At 44.2% G+C, this 18,157-nt stretch overlaps 1 protein-coding gene and 1 pseudogene across 2 annotated transcripts in view; both read left to right on the top strand.

The window, feature by feature from the left end:
- NHEJ1 (non-homologous end joining factor 1) overlaps positions 1-18,157 on the top strand; it is an 80,678-nt gene that overhangs the window by 20,502 nt on the left and 42,019 nt on the right. The gene's annotated exons all lie outside the window — the stretch shown is intronic.
- Positions 14,221-15,700, top strand: LOC308522492 (large ribosomal subunit protein eL20-like; annotated as a pseudogene). Its single transcript has 2 exons — positions 14,221-14,262; positions 15,196-15,700. The product of its transcript is annotated as a large ribosomal subunit protein eL20-like (transcript).

The raw sequence follows: 18,157 nt of genomic DNA, 5'->3' as shown, positions 1-18,157 counted from the left end.
AAAAAAAATCGATGGCTTATATATAATTAGTGTTAATTTGAAAACATAAGATGAAGATCTCTTAAAAATGTTTTTTTATTGATTTTTCTTTTTATTTATTTATTTTTAAAATATTCACAGCAGTTTTATTTGTAATAGTGATTTTTTTTTTCTTTTAGAGAGAGAGAGAGGAGGGAGAGGAATAGAGAAACATCAGTTGGCTGCCTCCTGCATGCCCCCTACTGGAGGTCATCCCACATAACCTGGACATGTGCCCTGACTGGAAATAGAACTAGTCACCTCTTGGTTCATGGGTTGATGCTCAACCACTGAGCCACACCAGCTGGGCAAGATGAAGATCTTTTTCAATACATGCTGAATTTAAATGGATTATAGGACATACAAGTGGGAATTCAGGAAAGTCTAAAAAATAAGGTTGAAGCTTAGGTTGAAAAAAAGGACCTATAGAAATAGATTTGGGAGTCATCTGCAAAAGAACAGAATTGGAAAATGGGTGCATCTTTTGCTGGGAAGAGCAAGGAGAAAAGAACAAAAGTCCAATGATGAGATTTTGGGAACAGTCATAATTGGAAGGAGTCATAAGAGCCAGTGAAGGAAATGTGAGTGAGATAGGATGAGGATCTAGATAGAGGAGTAAGTTAGCCAAGAAAGAGGAACTAACCATTATCAAGTACATACTGTGCTTGTGCTAGACACAGTGCTAGGTGCTTTATCTAAATTATAACTTTCTAAAAAAATGTATATATATATTTTGATTTCAGAGAAGAAGGGAGAGGGAGAGAGAGATGGAAACATCAATGATGAGAGAGAATCATTGATTTGCTGCCTCCTGCACGCCCCCTGCTGGGGATCCAGCCTGCAACCCAGGCATGTGCCCTTGACCAGAATTGAACCCGGGACCCTTCAGTCCACAGGCAGACGCTCTATCCACTGAGGCAAACCAGCTAGGGCTAAATTATAACTTTTATTCCTTACAACAAACCTGTGAGGTTAGTGACATTATCCTCACTTGAAAGATAAAGAAGCAGAGGCTCAGGGGTTACGTAATTGGTTTCAAGTCACTCAGCTGATTTACTCACATTTGTCTTTACCCATGCTCTTCCTGTCCCGCCAAGTAGGGTGACTCACAGTGTCACATGTGGGAGAGGGACCAAAGAGAAAGGGTGACTGCCTGACTGCCCGAGGAAAAATCCTTTAGGCCAGTGGTCGGCAAACTGTGGCTCGGCAAACTGGCTCACGAGCCACATGCGGCTCTTTGGCCCCTTGAGTGTGGCTCTTCCACAAAATACCGGCTCTTCCACAAAATACCAACTTCTGCGCATGGGCCATGAAGTTTCAATCGCACTGTACGTGTGCGCCCGCACGTGGTATTTTGTGGAAGAGCCGGTATTTTGTGGAAGAGCCACACTCAAGGGGCCAAAGAGCCGCATGTGGCTCGTGAGCCGCAGTTTGCCGACCACTGGCCTATCCTAACATGCCATGCCCATCCTCAGTGCTTCCCACTGGGTAGGACAGTGATGGCGAACCTTTTGAGCCCGGCGTGTCAGCATTTTGAAAAACCCTAACTTAACTCTGGTGCCATGTCACATATAGAAATTGTTTGATATTTGCAACCATAGTAAAACAAAGACTTATATTTTTGATATTTATTTTATATATTTAAATGCCATTTAACAAAGAAAAATCAACCAAAAAAATGAGTTCGCGTGTCAGAGGTGACATAGGTTCGCCATCACTGGGGTAGGAGCATGTGCTGATTCCTGTGGTGTAAATACTCCCACGGTGACTGCCGTCCAGCTGCCAATGTGATTCTCTATGTCTCTGAACATGGGATGGGCAAGGAATGGACGCAGTTGGCTTTCCCGAGCCGGTCCAGCTGGTTTGCCGACCACGGCTTTAGGCGATTTGTAATCTGGGCAATATTAGCAGATTGTGGTAGTTTAAGAAGGATCAGTTGGACAGGCATGGAGACATCGAATGTAGAACCCTCATCAGAGAAGTCTCACAATAAAAAGGAAATGAGAGCTAGCTGGAGAGCTAGAAGGGGCTTAAGCAAAACCCTTTCTTAAGATGGGAAGACACATATGTTTAAAAGCACAGGAGAAGTCATTGGAAAAGGAAAGTGTGAAAGCAGGGACCTGCAGAGCTGAGCAAGTGGAAGGATTAATACTTCCTCTAGGGTTTGTGGACAGCACCGAGGCACAGGATGTATTTGAAGATAGATGACTTGATTTCTGCCTATTTCCATCCCCTTTCCCCAGGAGATGTAGTTTTTCATCCCAGAATTATAAAGTCCTTTCCAATGGCATTCAGTCTGCCTTGCTTAAAAATAGGATCGTGTTGCTTAGTGTTGAGCAGCCAGGAGGTCATGGTTCGATTCTTGGCCAGGGCATGTGCCGGGATTGTGGGTTTGATCTCCGGTAGGGGGCGTGCAGGAGCCAGCTGATGAATGATTCTCTCTCATCATTGATGTTTCTATCTTTCTCTCCTTCTCCCTTCCTCTCTGAAATCAACCAGTGAGCTTCACTGGCCGGGCTAGCTGTACAATATGTAGGATTCGTGGGCATCCTTGTTATCTCCCATAGGGAACTGTCAAGGCAAACATTACTACAGAGTCTCAGGAAGCATTTTTTTCATTCTGTGTGGGAGATCTTTGGTCTATTTGGAAGCCTCAGTTCTATATGGATAGTACTTATTAAGCACCAGCAAAAATATTAAACCATGATAGTTAATGTTTTATGATACTGAAAAATTAAAACATGGTATCTGCCCTTGAAAAATTGACTTTTAACAGAGATTAGACCACTGAAATTTACACATACAAAGAATATTCTAAATACATAGAATGTATGTTATCCGAGAGGAGGAAGAAATAGATTCATTTGATGGGATCTAGGGTTCATACCAGGCTACTTTGGGTAAGGTATTTATGGAAGAGATGAATCTTGAGCTAAGAGTTCAGAGGGATTTTGTATAATAAGTGGCTGCCAAAGGGAAGACACACTGGATGTTTTATTCAGTTACACAATCTGAGAGGCTCCCCTGAGGTGTGGTGGTTTGAGGGAATCCTTCAAAAGCTCTTTGGCATCTGTTACTCTTATGCTTGAAGCCGGAGCAGTTCTGATGTTGTACATGGTCGCTTAGAATCTTTTCTCCAAAGAACCCCTTCTGAACTGATGTGAGTAAAGCTAGGAATGAGGAGGAGCTTTGAGACAATAGGATGACAGCACATCTTGGCTTAAAGAAAGAACAGTTGAAGATCATCTTGGTATTTCGATTTGTGAAGTCCCCAGCAGCTGGGGAGTGAGCAGAGGAAAGTGCTGAATTTAATGGGTCCCTAAGGAGATGCAAGTCTCATGCAGAGTATCCCTCTAAATTTGGGGTAACCTCTGATAATGAAATAAATAAGAATCAATATAAAATGGATGAGATTAGCCATCTATAGAAGTAACTCGCCCAACTGTTTGTAAATATGTTATTGCTTATGAGACAAGGTTGCAAATCTCATCAAGGGCATAGGCAGGGAATCATGACATCTCTGATACCTCCTTGTACAGAAGATTAGAGCAATCGAATTTTATGAGCTTTAAGGGAGTTTATCAATTTAAGAATATATCAAGCCTCTTCATTTTACTTATGAGGAAATTAGGGCCCACAAAGATAAAAGAACTCTTGTGTAGACAACTGATAGTAGATTTTGGCATCAGGACTCCGAATTTAGCACCAGAACACAAGGCTCTGAACTTCCAGTCCAGTATTCTTCCATCATGTCCCGTCGCCTTGCCACTTGTTACACAGCTACACATGGAACTTTTTTTAAAAAAATGTATTTTTATTGATTTTAGAGAGGAAGGGAGAGGGAGAAAGAGACAGAAACATCAATGATGAGAGAGAATCACTGATTGGCATGTGCCCTTGAACGGAATCGAACCTGGGACCCTTTGGTCTGTAGGCCGGTGCTCTATCCACTGAGCCAAACTAGCCAGGGCTACACATGGAACTTTATGTGGACAGTAGGCAAGACTGGCTCCCACTTCTGAGCAGTATAGAGACCTAACTTAATTGCAAGATAGGAAAATGGTGCATGGCTAGAGGACTCTGCCCCAAGTACTGCCTCATTTCTCACACTGCCTTCTTTCTTCCAACTTTTGGTCTTGCACACCTCTAGGCTCTTATATGCAATTTGAGAAAAACTGTTAAACAGTTAATTCATGACATCTGAGGAGATGTACTAACAGAGGGGCAGAATGGCATAGAATTAAAAAAGAAAAACCAATTAGTTGCACTTTATTAATTTACCTAGCACAGTGCCAAAGCAATACTATAGTAGAATGTGGATTAATAATGTGTAGCTCTTTCCACACAGTGTATATGAACTATCCCATACAGTCATTTACTGGTTTGTTTGTTTTTTTTGCTTTTTTCTGTGTTCAACAAGTAACACTCTCACTGTTTATTCAGCTTCCCAGGAAAAGTCAGCTGAAGATATATCAGTCACTGGAATGGTATAGCCCCCACCTTGTAAAATTGACATTTTAATTTCAAAAATACTCTCTTATGATTTTAGTTAGCATCAGTCAACCGTCTAGAGTCTGATTATCCTAAATTAACTAATGAACACCAAATTAGGGACTTGGACCTCTGGTCACCCCTGCAGACCCCTGTAGACTCCCCACAAGATGCTGCTTGAGCAGCCACTCAGGGTCTCTCAGTCCATGTATCCATTGCCCTTCCCCCAACGCTTCCTTTTTAAAAAAAAATATATATATATATATTTGTTGATTTCAGAGAGGAAGGGAGAGGGAGAGAGATAGAAACATCAAAGATGAGAGAATCATTGATTGGCTGCCTCCTGCACGCCCCCTACTGGGGAATCGAGCTTGCAACCCAGGCATGTGTCCTTGACCAGAATTGAACTTGGGTCCCTTGAGTCCACAGGCTGACGCTCTATCCACTGAGCCAAACTGGCTAGTGCTTCCCCAACACTTCTTATTGAAAATACTGAATGCTGGGGCTCCTCTAACTCCATATTAGAGTATCAATCTGGCTTTAAAAGCATTGCAGGTAAGTAGCAGAGAGTATTCATTGGATGCTGTGTCTTTTGTTCAGTGCAATACGTATGTGGACTTGACCATACAACTCCTTTCACTGAACCTGCCATGTGCAGTAAGAAACCCTCCCATCAATGTTGGGGCTTTGCCGAGCTGGAGAGGCCCTTTGGGTGGCGAGAGGGAGGCGTGGAGGGGGTCTCTCTCAGCACTCTCTTAACTCATAGGTTCCCTTTCTTTGACTTCATCCACCAGTGAAGAAAGTGCCCCTTTACCTCTTTTTCTTTTCTCATTTTATGAAATTTAGTGTCAGAGGAGATCCCAGAGTTTTGGTGTAGAGAGCCCTAATCTAGAGAGCCCTAATACCCAGAGTTTGAAGATTGGTTCTAGCTTTTCTGATCTGGTCAGAACCGCCTGGATCAACTAGCAGTGCTATATAGACCATAGCCCCTCTCTCCTGAAACTGCTTCTGAGGCCTTAAAGCCTGAATCAAATAGCCATTGTACTAACTCGTATTGGGGCTTAGAATGTCAGTTTTCAGCTTGTCCTTATATATAAATATAGGTCTCTCTAGATATAAAAAGTGAGAGAGTCTGTAAGTTGCTCTTTTTTTTTTTCTATACCCCCTTTCATGGGACAAGCTAATGAGATGCATATCATTAAAGACCTGATGTTTTGTGGGACGGAGCCTTTTAAACTGGATGTGCCTGGCTTAGTCATGGCAAATATTTACCAAAAAAAAAAAAAAAAAAAAAAAGGGACATACCATATAAAATTAGAGTTCTGAAAATAGTACTGAGAGAGGGAGAAAGAAAGAAAAAAAAAAAAAACAGTGCAGAAAATACAGGCCAGTCTGTTTGGGGAAAAGGGAAAAAGAGATAAAATGAGAGAAACCTCGGCAGTAAAAACAGCATCTTGGTAAACAGACTATAAAAAAAATTGTGACCTGCTTTCTGGCAGCCCCGGCGGCTGTCGAGCGGGTGAAGGTGGCGGAGCTGGCGTCTGTGTGGACACACGGTGCCCGGGGCGCACGGCTCCCCTGGCCGCGCAGGGCGTTAAATTTAGCCACATAATGATGGGCCTGAGGACAGCCTCTTGTTGACCACGCCATAATTACTGCTTCACTTTATGAATTTTATTTTGCTTATTCTGTTTCCTCCTTCTTTGGCATGAAGGAGGCCTGGAGTGGGGGGAGTCCCGCCCCCACACTCCTCCCTTACTGGATAAATGAGTCTTCATAGAAACATGGGCTCTTGGGCCATGAGGGTAAAGAGTAAGCTTCCTTGATTAATCAGAAAGAGAGGAAGGTTTGCTGGTCCCTAAGGCTTTTGATTGTTCATAGCAGAGTCAGAAGTGGGACTTGCTAGCTCTACCTCTCAGAACTCTTGGAGAAAATCCCAGATATCTTTGGTCTTAGAAGGCACTTCCATGTGAGTCTATAGAGGTTGACGCTCTTATTCTGTTTGTACCCCAAGAGCTAGTCTCCCAGGTTTGTTGGGTTTTTTTGGTCTTTGGTCCTAAACTCCTGGCTACCTACTTGGAAGTTTAGTTTCGTCAACCTGCATCACGAAGAGGTACATTGTTTTATATAGGTTAGTCTTGGTGATAACTGGGTTCTTGAAGCTGAGGGTCTAACATAATCAAGTGACTGTTCACGTAGCATGAAAATACTTGATCAAAATATTTTTGAGACCTCAGATTTTGTTCTTCTTGGGGGATGATGCAGATATTCTTGGTTTTAGAGTTAAAACAGCATGGTTTGGTAGAGCATACCATGGAGTTTGTCAGAGTGGTGCTTGGAGGCTTAGCTTTACCTACCACTCTATGGAAGGGGCCAGAAGCCCCTGGTCTCGGCAAAAAGTACTATATTGGGGAGAGAAAGTAGGCTGTATAAAGGGCATTGGAGGGTTGTATAGAATAGGTGCTGGGTCATTGGGGGTGAAGTTCTTGAATGGTGACCTAGGCTGGTGGCTACTGATGGCCCCACAGTGGCCCTCCAACTGAGGAAGTGGTGGAAGAGGAAAAGCAAACAGGGGTTGTGGTCAGGGTACTGGCTTGTCTATCATTGGCCAGGACTGTCCTGTTTGTATGTCAGCGGTGGTTGGGCTTCTCCGAAGCAAGGCAGGATCGTGTCAAGGAGAGGCTTCTTGCAGCTCTTGTTTTCCCAAAACAAAGGAAGCTCCTTGCATTGCTGGAAGTCGCGTGCTTGGATGCTGAGTTTGTTATTGCCTGATAACCTGGCCACCAATTCCTGCCCTCCTCTTCACCCCGGCAGCCAGGGCCTTAGTGGGGGCAGCTTCCTCTTCCTCATCCCGGCAGCAGATTCACTCTCTATTGTATCCAGAGGGGAAAGAGAGGAGAGCTAGCCCTCCTACCCCCATACCTATCCTCTTCGCTTCTCATGGAACCTTCTAGAACAGTGCTTTTCAAAATAATTTGACACATGGTTTTACTGTGCATAGCTAATATGCAGCACATGCCACATGTGACAAGTTGAATAATACTCAAACCATTTTATACCCTGGTCATTGAGATGCATCCTCTGAACCTGTGTTTGGATGTCATGGTAACATCAGATTGCTGTAAAAGTTTTGAAATACTTACATTCAGTCTCTATGCGTACCTCATTATGGGCTAGTAACAGAGTTCCTGGATTAGCACCAGGCTGGCTGCTGATCACACTGAATAGCATTTTTCTAGTCTAGAACCTTAAGACCCAGTGAGTCTTAAGGTGAGACATAGACCCAGTGAGACATAGAGCTCCTACCCTAACCCTGTTTAATAGGGGATGAATAGAAAAAGGAGTTATTAAGGACATTTTAGGCAATAAGAAATAATCTGACCTCAGTTGCCATGCCATGCCAAAGAACTCTGACACTGAGGTGGAATGTTGGACTAGAGGGTTCAAGCTTTCTTTCCCAGTGCCGAGGTTCTGTTATTCTAAGGTTAAACAGTGAGGCCAAGAGATAAAGTTAATAACCACGATGATTTTCCTTTAGGGCAGCAATTTTCAACCGTGTGCTGAAAGAATTTTTAAAACATGCAGTATCTGACTATTTAGTCAGGGGCACTGACCGCCTTCCCCTTAGATTGTCAAATAAAAAATGACAACAGCCAGCACAAGAATAGCCTTCTGAATCAAAATTATATCTATTTATTTGTCAGATTGACCCAGAAAATTTTTTTTTGGTGTGCCAAAAGGTTGAAAATTGTTGCCTTCGGGTACTGTTTCTAACCTTAAACTGCAGCTCTAGGTGATGTAATGAGGTAATGAAAGAAAAGGAGTTATGTTTTTCATAGAGTTTATTTACTAGTGTGTCATTACTGCTTGGATATGAGGTCTTTCTTCTACAGATTGATCATGTGTTTGGTCAGCATTATCTTAATCTTCTGTTAGAAGGCCACCAAATTGTTTCTAAAAGTTGAGAGATCTAGGATTGAAGGGAAAAGTAAATATTGGCAGAGTTGGTGGAATTCAAGTAAGAGATAAGAAATGGGTCTTTGATTAGAAATGTGGATTATTGGCAGGGTTACCTGACAGCCTTAGTTGGGGGTGGGGTGAGGCTAATAGCCCAGGTCCATAGGACAGCTGGTTGGAAAGGACTTGGCACACGGTCAAAGGTTATTCTTTGAAAGAGAGAGAGAGGAATAAGGGGACTGAGAGGGAAGACTGTTTGTAAAACAAGACATGATTTTAAAGGGCTAGAGACTTCCATGAGGAAGGGAGCATGAACCTTCTGGGTTCCACCGTTGCCAGAGGATGGAAGGAAAAGAAGTAGGCCCAGTCACACTTCTGCTTCCCTCACTAACTTCAGGGACCTGCAATCAGGAAAAGAAATCAGATTGAAGCCCCCAATTAAAGAATTCTGGCCACATGTCCCTCTTAAAATTGATCAATGCCTTGCTATTGACCTTAGGATGAAGTCCAAACTCCTTAATAAAACCATTAAGGCCCTTAAAAAATATATATATATATAAATTATATATATTATATATATTATATATATATAAATATATATATATAATATATATAAATATATTTCAGAGAGGAAGGGAGAGGGAGAGGGAGATAGAAACATCAGTGATGAGAGAGAATCATTTATTGGTTGCTCCTTGCATGCCCCACACTGGGGATCAAGACTGCAACCCAGGCATGTGCCCTGATGGGGAATCGAACTATGACCTCCTGGTTCATAGATCGACGCTCAACCACTGAGCCATGCCAGTGAGGCCATTAAGGCCCTTTTTGATCTGATATGTACTTGCTTCTCTGGCTTCATCTTCTCTTCTGCTAGGCTACACTGCCCCCATTCATACTCCCTACCTTCTGTCCCAAAATTTATGCTTTAGTCACAGTGAACTACTGTCAGGTTCCTAGAGCCCATTATTCTCTCTCTTACCTCTGGTCCTTGGCACATGCTGTTCCCTCTGGAAACCCCCTGGCACCACAGCAAACCTTCATACCTGCATAGCTCCTGTGTGTTGTTTAGATTTCAGTGAAGATGTTACTTCCTCTAGGGAATTTTCCCTGGCTCTCCAGTTTAGTTTAGTTGCCCTTCTTATGTGCCACTTTATTTGTTCTATCACAGGCCCTATCAACACTGTGTTATAATTACTGGTTTTCCTGGCTCCCTCCACTAGATGGCCAGGGATATTACCTATCTTTGTTCAACTTGTTTGCTCCATTGTAAGAACTCAGTAAATTTTGTGGTGCTATGCATTCTGCAGAGAATTTTTTTCTTTATTATTTAATTTAAGCCTGATAAAATGAGCAGGTTTCATTCAGTAACATTCAACACAAATATACTGATCAACTATTCAGATAAAAAGAAGACTAAAAAGAAAGAACAAATTTCCATACTCTTTTTTTTTTTTTTTACCTCTTCGGGCCACTTCGGGATGAGGAGCTCTGATGGATTAGCTCAGAGAAATTAAGTGATCGTGAATCCCACAAGTAATTGCAGTTGAAACCAGAACCTCATCCTTTGACTTTCTAGTACAGAGCTTTTTTCCACTATCTCACACTGTCTCAAAGGTTCTGTTCTAATGAACTATATTTGAGAAGGGAGGATGCTCAGAGACTAAAAAGTGTTCCTGTAACTCTTCTTAAATCTGCCCATTGAAACATAGACCTGAAATTATAGAAAAATGGCTAAGCACCAAACTGGAGTATCATCACATAGAAGGTCAAGAAAAAAATGTTAGGACCATGAGACATGGAATGAGCTGAGACACAGTTGGAGGGGAATCCTCTATCTTGGAGAAGGATCTGAGAAACACTGACATTTTCAACTGCCAAAATGTTTTCCTTGGGGCCGCCCTGAGAACAGGATAGCCAAGTGGGATGAGAACAGAACTGGAGGCCCGGGGGTTGGGGGAGTTTGCTGGCTCTCTTCCCAACTCTAGCAATTTCTCGGCCACTGAACAAGTAAGGTAGATAAGCTAGAACCTTTAAGGCTGCCTCTCAGCCCTTTTTGTCCTTAGGTTTTTGGGAGCTGGAGGGAATTGGTATCGCCCAAATCAGCGGGAACCTAGTCTGTAGCAGAGCTGGCCAAAGGCCAGGTTCAAAATTATTCCTGGGCCTTGGCCTTGGGCAGGGGAGAGCGTGGCCGGGTTCTCTCACCAGCAGGGATCAGTAAATTCTAGCCATACAGGACCCAGACGCTCTTTGTCCAGCAATGTTTTCCCAGTGTCTCCTGGGGAGTGATTCAGGGCCAAGGTGACAGTGGGTTTGGAGCCCAGATGAAAGGATCGCAGGGACCACAAGACAAGATCCCTTGTGTGGTGGCCGGCTGGAAAGAGGAGGGAGTGAGTATGTGCGGAGGTCAGTGACGCAATTCTCCTGGCTCGCAGAGATGGAGGAGGAGAAGGCTCGTGGTGTGTCTCCTTATAAAGAGGCCCTTACCACATGAAGCAGGGGGTGAAGGTGACCCCACTGTGAGTCACCCAGGAAGGGACGCCGTGTGCCCAGAGCCCAGAAGAGAGGACTTGTGGATTTCCCACTCTTTCCTTCTATGATGTTTTGCGTAATATGGTTCCTTTAGTCACTCAAGCTGCGCTGCTTCTTTGTCTTCCAGTCTATTCTTGCTCCTCACTCTGTACTGTCCCTGATGTGTATGGGTTTTCGGTCTATCAATTTGTTTTTGATTTCTACTGTTGTTGTTTTTTTAATTTTTTTTTTAATCTGAAGGTTGATATCTGTTGATTGCAAGAGACCCAAACCATACTAATTGTGTTTGCCTTTGAGAAGATGGCCTGGGGGCTCTTTGCTAAGCGGGTTGTTCTTAGATTGTGTTTGCTTTCCTTCTTATCTTCAACCAAGGCAGGTATCATATCCTGGACTGGAATCTGAAGGGATTCTAGGGGCCCCCTGGATTCAATTGCCTGCCCTTTGGTTGAAAGCAGCTCTAGTCTGGCCTTTATTGAGGTTTGGGATTGCAGAGAGCTCTGGGGAGTGTCCCTGTAATCAGCCAGCCACCAACCCCACACTGCCTTGTAATAAAGCAGCTCTATATTTGTTCTGTTTATAGTCTCCTCTGTAATAATGCCATAGCCCTCACTCTTCTCTCTCTTTGGGGAGATTTTCTGGGTAATAGAAAATTTTGAAATGTTAAAGAGGATTGTAGGCTCAAAATGTTTTTATCTAGGATGTGTCTTAAGTTGGGAAGATGCCTAGGAAATCCAGGCAGCCAGTGCTCTTGGGGAGGAGTGTGTTGTGGTGAGCCTGTTGTGTGTGTGACACTGCGGCATAAGGACCATGGGCGAGGAGGGGAGGTCTGGGAGAAGCTGTGGGTGCATGCGGTGTGGTTGTGTAGTTGTGGAGCACACTGCCCTCGTGGTGGTAGCAAGTGGAGAGTGTGGTTGGAATGGGGAGTGTGAGAGGTGTGCAAAAGGGCAAGTGCAATGATGGAAAACCCTATTTTGGCAAATTTCAAAACTGTCAGGTTTGTTGGATGGTGAGACCTAGAAGTTTAGTCTCAGAATGGAACCTTTAGAAACTCACATTCCATTCATTCTTTCAACTGACAACCCCTTTCCTCTGGTCCCCAGACTTTCCAGGCCTAGGCTCCGCACAGTTCTGCTGACATTCCTTCTTCTACCTTCCGGTTCCTTCCAGTTTCTCATCTCTTTTCTTTGTAAACCAGGAAGAAGTCAGAGACAGACTGTTATGGAGAGGAGGTGAACAGTAAGCCACCTTGATCTAGGTTAATGAGAGCGAGCCGGATGTCCCAGGCTGATGGCTTTGAAGTTTACCTCTGTGGTGAATACTGGGAGTTGTTGTTGCCAGGGCTCTTGCTAACAATTCTGATTCCTTCTTTCCCCTCTCCCCCCTTTACCTTTGCCCACCCCCAACCCCCGGATTCTATAAATACTTTATTATATGGCACTAGTAAAACTTCAAGTATTTTTTTTTATTAGAGCTACATAATATGGTAATTGTGTGACAGAACACAGCTCCCGTGAGCAGCCCCCGCCCTCTTCCTAGGTGTGGCCTCTCACCACCTCGGCTTGGGCTAGCCCGGCAGGCCTCTCCATTCCTCTTAAGTGTGTGTGAAGGGGGCTGGGTCAGCTTTTCAGACAGAGCTAAGGGGTCAAGGCCTTTGAGTAGGATTAGGCAGAGGAGTAGAGGCACTTCTCTAGTTTTAAGCACAGTCTGTCCTGGTGTGTGAGTACAGAAGGAATCTTATTATTAGCATTAATTTTAATCACTGCATAAGGCCACTTAATCTGCCTTTCCTTTACTAGTGTTGTCATATGCCATTGAATAGGTGTTGAAATTAGACCCAGGTCCAGGGGTGCCTGAGTTTCTTTGGTTGACTCTGATTCACAGCACTTCTCCTTTATTTCTTTATCTATAATAATAAAAACAAATATGCTAATTAGACCAGACAGCCAAACAACCAGGGGCCGAGGCAGAGGCAGTTAGGGGTGATCAGGCAGGCAGGCAGAGTGCTTAGGGGTGATCAGGCAGGCAGGCAAGTGAGAGATTAAGAGCCAGCGGTCCCGGATTTCGAGAGGGATGCCTGACTGCTGGCAGTCAGACATCCCCCAAGAGGTCCCGGATTGCAAAAGGGTGCAGGCTGGGTTGAGGGACCCCCACCCCCATGCACAAATTTCATGCACCGGGCCTCTAGTTTTTAATAACAGGCACCATTCTTTCTGGTATCTCCTGGTTCAGAAGCTATCAGAGCTGAAAGAACCCAATGCCTCCCATCTCTTGTAGCTTCAGCCCTGGAACATGTTTCTTCTTAAACCTGAGCCATTGTTCTCTGTGTCCACTAGTTTCATGAAAGGTGTGGAGCTAGAGACTCCACAGTCTCTAGGTCCTTTGTTACTGTTAATGTGTAACTTGCTAACTGTGTATTTTGTTGCCTAATTGAGCTTTTTTATTTGATTCAGGTTTCTTCCCAAAGAGATCTGACTTTGAACCTTCCCTACCTCTCTCTCTACTATAGTGATTGAACTAGGTCACTGTGTCTACCTGTTCTCCTCTGAATTGAGGTCTTCCTGTTTCTGCATCCTTACTGCTGCAAAGCGTGAGGATTGGGGACTTCTGCCTGGGTAGCAGCTAACAGAGCCCTCAGTGCCAGGGACATGGGGTACAACATTGAGTCCCTTCTTAACTGCCCTTGTGTCCAGTGTTTGCATAGGGACCAACCCCCAAACTAGACTCTGCCACGCACCCTTTACTCCCCATGGAGACATATGGGCATATGCTCTTCCCACCTTTTGGGCCTAGCCAAGGTTAATATTAGACCTTCTTGCTGGGCTGCTGTTCCCGAAAACCACAGGGTGTTGTTAATATTCATGTGACCGCAGAGGTTCATCAATATTCATGGGTATTTGCAGTCTTCCTTTAGGCCCTTAGCTTGAAGAAAACAGGAATGATTAGAGTTTCTAGGACTTAAAACTAACCTTATTTCCTGGAGTCTCTTGAGGAAGAAGCAAACCTTAAGAGTAAATGTCTGGGCCAAGAGAAAAAAGGAGTTTCCAAGCCAATATCCTAAACTGGTCTGACAGCATAGTGGAGGTGTGCTGGATGGCTGCTGGTGATATTACCATCCTTAGCCAGTGTTTATGGACTCCTCCCGGAGGTTAGGTTTTTGCACGAGGTGCTGCGGGGCTAGGGAACTAGCATTGTTAAGTACTTGTGACTGCCAGGGATACAGCAATGGCTGACATGACTCCTGCCCCGAAGGAGAAGGGGAGACAGGTAGGTGTGCTTATTTATAAACCTGCAATCCAAGGCGAGAGTGCTGTGTTAGTGATATAGACAAGGTGCTGAGCCGGACAAATGAGGAAGCCGTTCTCTGTGGGGAAATTAGTGAAGGATTCCCAGGGAGCTCCTGACAAGGGGGTGGATCTAAGTAAAGGAAAGCAGAACCTTCTGATTCCTTTACTAGCCCTCAACCAGGCACACACCCCTCTAAATGCCCTCCTGGGCTCCCTGCACACCGACCTTGCCTGCTACTCCTTTTATCAGATGCTTTAGCTACTCCAGTATCTTATGTAGTAGAATGTCTTTCCTATAAAGTACCTTCTATTTCCTAGGTGGGAAAATGTCCCCCTTTTTCCTGAAAGATTTAACTAGGAAGAGCTCCCAACTGTGACATAGTCTTTGGCATAGTTTGGGTGAATAAAAAGATGAACATCATTCCAGATTGTATCAATAAGAGAAGGGCATGAGATCCTGAGGCCACCTTCCTATTGATTTAGCACTAGTGAGCCTCTTAGGATTTGAGGGTCATGCTTGAAAGATGCATAGGGCCCGAGTGCCCATAGGAAAGTTAGGACAATAATAAAAGTGATGGAAACAGAATTTTTAAAAAATAGTATCCAAGGAAAGTGGGATTATTTAATTTGTAGAGTAGATTGAGTAGGGGTAGTAGCTTGGTCTTTTAAATATGAAGATTTAGCACATGCAGGATGATAAATAGCTTTTTTTAAAATTTCATTCAAGATAATACAAGAAAGGATGAACTTGAATTGTAGCAATAAGATTAAAGGTGATGTAGAGAGACGACTTTTCTACCTGACTAGATTGCTACTAGGAAAGCTTTGGAAACTCCCTTCCTAGAATTCTTTAAGATTCTTTTCCTGACTTCCTTTTGTGGGTGGTGGTGAATGCAGAGAGAATGCTGTGCAGGCCTCGGGCACGGGCACGCTGCAAGAGTACCAGGTGGTGGGGTACAAGGTGGTGCGGTGCTTCCTGCCCACCCCCAACTGCCGCACACCACCCCTCTACCACACGCACATCTTTGCACTTAACCATGTCGTTGCCAAGTCCCGCTTCTGGTACTTTGTGTCTCAGCTAAAGAAGATGAAGGAATCTTCAGGGAAATCACCCTTCGGATGAAGAACTTTGGCATCTGGCTGCGATACGACTCGAATCCCGCAGTGGCACCCTCAACATGTACCGGGAGTACCAGGACCTGACCACCGCAGGCACCGTCACCCAGCGCTACTGAGACATGGGGGCTGGCACTGTGCCTGTGCCCACTCAATCCAGATAATGAAGATGGAGGAGATTGCAGTCAGCAGTCAAGTAGCTCTACAACTTCAAGATCAAGTTCCCGTTTTCTCACTGGGTCCTTAGTGGCCAGCATGAGCCACGCTTCATGAGCACCAAGAGGCCCAACACCTTATTTTAGATGCAGGGCCTCCCTATCCCCTGGTTTGCCCAAATAAACTCCTTGGGAAAACCGGGGGGAAAAATATTCTTTTCCTACTGACAGGTGTAGTCTAGAGCTGCTTGGACACAATTTGAGAGCAAGAGTAGGAGAGGGCATGTCTAGCCCTAAGATTCCTGCAAGATTCCCAGTAAATCAGGGGGATGATTGGCTCCGTTCCCCTGATTTACTGGGTCATGCTAGGGCCTATCAGAGGCGTCTCCGTTTACCAGATGACAATGCTTTTTATGGAGCCCCACATATTTCCTGTGGTGACGTTTGGGAAAATACTTGCATGTAATTTAAACTGTCAATCCCAGGCATCTCTCCATAATTTCTACTAAAGACTTTGTAAATCTTGAGGTCTGAGGAAGCTGACTTTGGAAGCTGCATGCAGTTCCTAGAGTTAGGTCCAGGAGTGGGTTTTAGGGGTAAAAATTACTTATCCATAAGGAGTATGATGAAACAATAATTAATTGTCCCATTCTGTATATCCTTCCTTCTGTAGCCTTTTATATTTTTTATTCTGTCTTTACAAAGTCTGTTTACATTTTTGTCTTGCTCTTTTTTAAAAAAAATATATTTTATTGATTTTTTACAGAGAGCAAGGGAGAGGGATAGAGAGTTAGAAACATCAATGAGAGAGAAACATCGATCAGCTGCCTCCTGCACACCCGCTACTGGGAATGTACCCACAACCAAGGTACATGCCCTTGACTGGAATCGAACCTGGGACCCTTCAGTCCACAGGCCGATGCTCTATCCACTGAGCCAAACCGGTTAGGGCTGTCTTGCTCTTTTTTTTAGAAATATATTTTATTGATTTTTTACAGAGAGGAAGGGAGAGGGATAGAGAGTTAGAAACATCCATCAGCTGCCTCCTGCACCCCCCCTCACTGGGGATGAGCCTGCAACCAAGGTACATGCCCTTGACCGGAATTGAACCTGGGATTCTTCAGTCCATAGGCCGACGCTCTAGCCACCGAGCCAAACTGGTCAGGGCTTTGTCTTGCTCTTTGTTGTTCACACAGGTATTCTTTAAGATGAGTGAGAAATTGCTAGAATTCCTTAATACACCAGGTAAATGATGTTAGCATGGAGGCTCTATGAGAGTAGGAACCTCATATGTTTTACTCTCCCCATACCTTCAGCTTGTGCCTAGTTCATATTAGGTGCTGCAGAAATATTTGTTAAGTGGATGAACAAATGTTTATATTTGTGAGATGAGCTTACTGCTTGTTAAATGTTTGCCCAGACCATCCTGAGGACCACAGGAATGGAGAGCAGTGTAAAATATCTAAGTTGTTGCTCTTTGGGTGACACTGCTTTCATTCTACTGTTTGATGACAAAGGATCATGTCATCTTGGTGCAAAATTAGAATTTCTACCTAAAACCAAGAAAATCAAAACTGATATAGAAATAATTTTAATGTATATGGACTCTATTAAATAGAGAAAGGGCTTATTGAGTATTCACAGTTCTCAAATCAGAAAGACTCTTGGAGAAGGACCTTCATAGACTAATGGTTGTTAAGACTAGAGCTAAAAACCCACCGAGTAGGTTCTGGCTAGTTGGCTTTCCTAAAACATCTGTCCCAGGAAACAGGAGGATGGGCACTGGGGTTGGCCATTGCGTGCTGTGGGAGTATTCCCTTTGGTAGAAGTTTGGTTTCTTTTCTCTGGGATTCCATTCTTTTGGGGCTTATGATGAATTAAAGAAGGTGAATTTGAGGTCCGTCCAGTTTTAGGGTCTATTTTACTAAGCTGTCAGGAAAGGACGGCAGGTGGCGCCAAAACATTGTCATACATCTCATGCTGGCTTTGGGGAAGGAGGTGGAGAGAGGGAAGGATTCTCTTTTGAACTGGGGACAGCGGGGGGCTCTGGCTGTTGCTCAGGTAGGAAAGCCTTGTGGCTCAGTGTTTGCTAGCTTCAATCAGCCAGTATCTGTACCTGCAATGTCCTACTTTGGGAGAGGATTGGTGGAGAGAGGGACGTCCACAAATCAGAGTGGAAGAAGAACCTGCTTACTTTTTGCCCCTGTGTGACAGTGTCTCCTTTAGGGCCTGATGCTATAAGATGCCACGGTTTCTTATAAGGTTCTTGCCTTGTTCTGTGAGCCTCTTTTTCCTTTCTGTGAATTTGTTTCTATCTTTTGATAGATGTCCATCTTAGGATATTTTTCTTGTTTCAGGACACGTTCCTTATGGATAGATTTCTGTTTTTCACCTGCCTCCCACCCCTGTTTCTTTGGGAGGCTGGGAGTGGGGTTAAGGGTGTGGGAATGGAGAAGGGTGGGAGTGGGGGTGCTGGTGGGGAGAGCGGAGGAGGGCAGGGAAAGCTGGTTCATTGGTTCTGAGAAGGAAGCAGAGCACCATCAAGATGGTAGGACGCCAAAGCAAAGAGTTAAAAGTCACCTCCAAATTGGCCAAAACTCAGAG

The sequence above is a fragment of the Myotis nattereri genome (genome assembly GCF_964212035.1).
Source record: "Myotis nattereri genome assembly, chromosome: 7".
In the NCBI taxonomy this organism is placed as follows: Eukaryota; Metazoa; Chordata; class Mammalia; order Chiroptera; family Vespertilionidae; genus Myotis; species Myotis nattereri.
Note: the sequence above shows the minus strand (reverse complement) of the source record. Positions and strands in the feature narration are given on the sequence as shown.